We start from the raw sequence: 5,578 nt of genomic DNA, 5'->3' as shown, positions 1-5,578 counted from the left end.
GACTCTTATTTCTGTTTCTCAGAGAAAAAATGTTTACCTTTCCTACAATGGTCCTCTTCTGAGATTCAGCATAAAGAAATTATACAAAGGTGAATGTATAGAGATAGCTATGCTTCTTGAGTAAGCTTTTTACGCTCAACTTAGTTACAAACTAATATGAGCAGCGCCTTATTGAATGACATCCCTAAACTCTAAAAACACATTCAAAAGATGGCCATCATTGTCATTTAACCAGAAAAAAAAATTTTTTTTAATGTGTGGAATGTGACTAGTTCCCTTTGTTTTACAAAGAAATCAATGTAGTAACAAATCTATAGATACCACATTTGGTATTTTCTAAATCCAGTAAATTATTTACTTCTATAGTATAGGTCTAAAAAGTAAGGAACAGTTTTAAATCTCCATAGTAACAGCACTTACCTGACAAAGTTAGCTCCAAAGTGAATGTAAGTATGCATCAAACTTGGATCTAGGCACATTCTGTACATGTATACTTCATAAAGTATATGGGATATCTGTTTCTCCACTTCTAGGAAGATGCAATGAGATTCTTAAATATCTAATACTTTTTGCAAAATATTCCAACTCCTTACCATACAGATATGTGTAATCAACTATGTTCCAATAAAAAATAAATTTTAAAAAACTTCCAACTCTTAAATTCAAAACCAGAAAAGACAACTCTTTCAATATTAAGGACACAAGTATATTTTTATATTCTTCAAAGTTAACGAAAGAAAAAAAGGAAAAAAATCACAATACTAAAGACTCTATAGTTCTCAAACTGCATGCCAAGGCACTTTAAGCCAATGTAATAAACACACAGACACAAGGTGAACTACTAGCTTGCGGTAGGTCAGTTTTAACACAGGATCATGCCACATTCCTTTCAAAAGGTCATTTCTTTATAAAGCTGAGTTTTCAAGGGCTGCTGTGATAAAAAAAAAAAAAAAAAGGACTATGCAAAAATCATCAGGGAATAAGAAATGATGACAGTGGTTTGATGAGCTGTACAGTACCCAACAGGTACACATAGCGCATCAGTAATTAACTCTATTTAAGAACAAAAAGAATACTTTTTTAAAAATCTCAATGTATAAATAATCTTTTTTCAAACAGCTACTATGTTGTTAGGACATAAATACTTTTTAAGTTGTTTGAACATAACTGTTACTTAATAAATGGTACTATTACATATTTTTGCCTAGGGGCACTATAAAAATACTAAGGAAACCATGAAAAAAAGTTTGGAAACCTCTGTACTAAATTCACATCAGGTACTTTACAAGGCTGACCAGAAAAAGAAAAAAAGGAAAAGAGATCATTCAAAATGTTTCCTATTCAATGGTGAATCCTTAACAGTTCCTCTTTAAGCAAAAATCTGACAGAAAGTAGGCAAGGACATCAGAATAACCTTTGAATTATTAATATGAAAAAATACTCCAAGCCATCTCATTTATTGTAGAATATCTGGGTACTTACTACCAACTTTTTGAAAATCTCGATTGCGTGCTATATGGTTCACTCGGTCATTAAAGAAAAGTATTATTCTAATTCTTGAAGCTAAGTAACAGGAATATGATGGATTGCTAATTCCTCTATTCTACCTTTACGTAATTTTTCACAATATTTTTTAAGAAGATTATTGAACACACAATAGTCATGATATACATAATTCTTGGTATCCCTCCTAATAAAATAAGCACTATAAATAGTTCAACTCATTACATCCTCACCACTCACAATCAAAGATTCTTCCCCGTTCCGCACCCCCCCACCGCCGCAAAAAGGGATGAGTTTTCTTGCACTTTGCTATATTTTTTTAGTCCATTGAAACTTTTCTTTTAATTAAGTACCAGTCATCCTAATGCAATCAGATAAAGGCATCTTGACAAAAGGCTCTCATGTTTTCCACCATTTTATGTAGCCACATTAAGTGGGAAGTAAAGTTTTCTCTAACCATGTTAATTTAAAAAAAAATGTTTTGGCAGGTTACACATTGTCTAAAAGAATGGTAGCATATGCATGTGGAATAGCACTCTGAAATAGAAAAAAAGCATTTAATAATTAGAATTTGACACACTAATTGATCACATTGAGGTTAGATTGGGATTCTTAACTGCTTCTTAGGATCTAATCTATATACACTCATTAGAATAACTCAATAATAATCTACAAACAAACAAAACTTAGCTGTGGTGTTAAAAAGCTTTTGATAAAAGTATTTTTAAAAAGGTAGAATGACAGTTTGATTTGTAGGAGTTCAAGATATAAACTCAGTAATATTTTTGTCTTAAGCTATATTAAAACAGTAAAAACTTTTCAAAATAAAGTTGAATCAAATAGTCTTTTCAGATAGGAGAACACCAGATCAGGTTATTGATCTGAAAGGAAACAAACCCAAGCAATGTGGCCGCTGGAAATAACCAGTGAATTCAGTTTCTGAACATGGCTATTTTCTCTTATCTTCATATTGGTGACTCACTAATACAAACACTCTGATGGTTTGATCAAGTCTGAGAACATAGTTCCAAACAACTAAAAGGACTCAGGTTATGTATCAAATTAATAAAAGTAATTTATGTTTTGAGAAATTGATCAAACAAATGAATATGCAAGAAATCACACAAATTTGTGTGTACATACACATACGACTTTAATTTTAGAAGCACACGTGAACGCACACACCTTTAACTAAAAAGCTACCCAATGTTTATGTCCATTATGTCCACTGTTAACACTGGGCAAAATGCTGACATCCTCCTATATACATACATAAGGGGAACAGATTATTACCCAGAACCCCCGATGCAATTTCTCATTTTCCATATCATGATAATGTCTGTCCTCTTTGCTCCTGCTTCTCAGACTTCTCATAAACACTGAAGCTTCATGACAAATTATGAAAGCTGTTTCCTCCTTTATGAAGTATACTGAAGACAAAAGGGATTAAAGTCATTTCACGTTTAGCAAAGCTATTTTATGCCAACATTGTTACCACAACATAAAATAGACATTGCAGTATACCATGAACAATTACATAGTGACTTTACACTGTACTACTTACTCTAATAAACAAAATATTTCTTTATAATAAGTATGTTCAAAAGGAGGTTTACGTTTACTTCTTCATTTAATGCGAGGGTTGTAACAATGACCACAGCAGATGCAAAGGCAGAAACTTACTTAGCTTAAAAATCTGTATCCTCCAAAGGTATATATTCTCTTACTTGGATCATTCAAGGTTCAGGCTTCCTAAACAACTCGAGGATTTGGGAGCTATTGCATTTAATATATCCAAGAAATGAACTAACTCCCTAAGGTCTCATGATTTTGCTAAGCAAAGGAACTTAAAGTTGAAAGACACCACAGGGTCACCAGTGAACAAAGACTCTGATAGGTAAATTAAGATGTGCTGCTCAAATGATTCTAATTCAGGAAATTCAGGTTGCAGGTAGATAATCTCTAGTTCTTTAAAGAATGATACTCAAATGACACAGCCCCCAGAAGGATTTCTGAGTTGGTGCAGTAACAGCTCAGTCTTACTGATCTAGCTATAGTCAGAATTGTAAAGGTGGCTGCAGCACAGGAGCAGATTTATCCTCTTTAAAGAAAGAGCAAAAGGAATAGGAAGAGGTTGGAAGAGAGAAAAGGCCTGTGCAGTTGTTGCAGACTTCAACACCTGCAATGATTACAACAGCTGTTATATTTATATTACCAAACAGGCCCTTGGAGCATCCAACCTACAACAAAGTATAGGTAAAAATCAGTTCCAGAATTTGATCCCCAGATCTGACCTAATTTAGCTATGAAACCTTTAGCAAGACAGTTTCTGTGGCCCACATTCCTCACCTATAGGTTTGACTAAGATTTTAAACTGTAACTAGATAGATCAGGACTGTCCCTCAATAACAATTTATTCTGGCTGGTAGATTTAAAACTGTAAATTCTCGTGTTACACACCCAAATTCTAACTTTATTAGTTGGAGGTCTGAGCATTGTGTGTGTGTGCGTGTGTCTTAAACTTCTCAGGTACTAACAAACATCCAGGGTTTAGATCCACTGACAAAAAGGCTAACAGTGGAATACGTGGGCATCTTCAGTATATAAGACTATGGTTGGGAGTTGGCATCCTGACACTTGAGAGATTCCAAATCTCACTTGTCATTACATGAAATGTTCAGAAATGTAAGAGCCACGAAAGCCCTACAATAATGAAAAAGGTACCCTGGTTCCCTCTATCACCTGGTGTAGTTAAAAACTACCTCCATAAGGACAAAAGGGGTGCTTTCCAAGGAGACATCCAACCCGTATTGTTTCCCATTACATTCTGGATTTGGGCCAATGAAAGGACCAATCATTGAAGTAACAGCTAAGTTGTGTCTTCGTCACATTCCAATGAAAATTCTGGGGAGAGGAGGAGTATGGGGAGTAGTGGAAAGGAGTTACACAGAAAGGTAAAAAGAAGCAGGGTTATAACACTGTGCATGAGATGTCAGAATTTCTGAAAGATAGTGCTATCTCCAGAAACTCACTTACTGTAACTCAGGAGATGATTAACACTTTGGAATTACATTTAGTTCTGATGGGCAATTACACATGGAGAACTTCCTTTTAAATCTTGCCTTGAAGGAACTTAGAGCATTAACTCTTCAATGCAGAGAATCAGAAAGCCTGGATTCTAGCTCCAGCTCTGCCAGCAATTAGCTATATATAACTGATGATGAGATACTTTTCATTAGTCTCAGAGCCAAGCATACTCTGTTAGTTTTTCCAAAAACACACAGTAAAGAGAATGCCACCAATAACACTTTGATGGGTATTTTTCAAGTGTCATCTCACAGCAGAAGATTCTCAAGTGGTCAAACCTCACTGATCTATATCAAAGCTTCAAAAAAATTAATATTTAACTTTAAATGCATTTTGGTGTTTACCTTTGACTGGGTCATATCTGACGTTAAAGGAATTTTTTAAAAAACTACTCAGTTTCTCCATTCTGTCTCCTGCTATGCTTTCCCTTATTATTTATGAAAGAATTTAAGGCTGAGTTTGTTGAAAATTTAATCCAGTTGCCTCACCTTACAGATAAACAGAAACGACTTGACCAAGTTCATACAGCTGTTTAATAGCATTGCAAAGCGCTAAAGATGGACAGTCCTGTTTATCTAATTAGAATGCCTTCATTCTCTAGAAGTTACAGTCAAGTTATTCAGTAAAACAGGCTGTCAAGAGGCAAGCCCAAATAGAATAAGGTAACAAACTTCTATGCTTGTTCAGCTACACACATGTGGCTATCTCAAGATTAAGGGGCAAAAAAAGATCAGAAAATAGTGTAACCTTATCTCCTGGATACGTCTTTAAAGACTTGTACTCAGAAATTATGCCAGGCTATATTATTTCTAACAGCGCTGATGATCATACAGATAGGGCCATTAAGGCAGAACTAGACATTTGGTTCTTGAAAATTCTTTTGTGCCTCCTAAACCTAGGAATAAATGATGCTTTCACTGATCTACCTTCCTCCTATCCAATAGCTATAAAGAAACAAAATATACTTAATTAAATAGAGAGGTGGCCC

This window comes from Cynocephalus volans, chromosome 1, assembly GCF_027409185.1.
Source record: "Cynocephalus volans isolate mCynVol1 chromosome 1, mCynVol1.pri, whole genome shotgun sequence".
Lineage (NCBI taxonomy): Eukaryota > Metazoa > Chordata > Mammalia > Dermoptera > Cynocephalidae > Cynocephalus > Cynocephalus volans.
Note: the sequence above shows the minus strand (reverse complement) of the source record.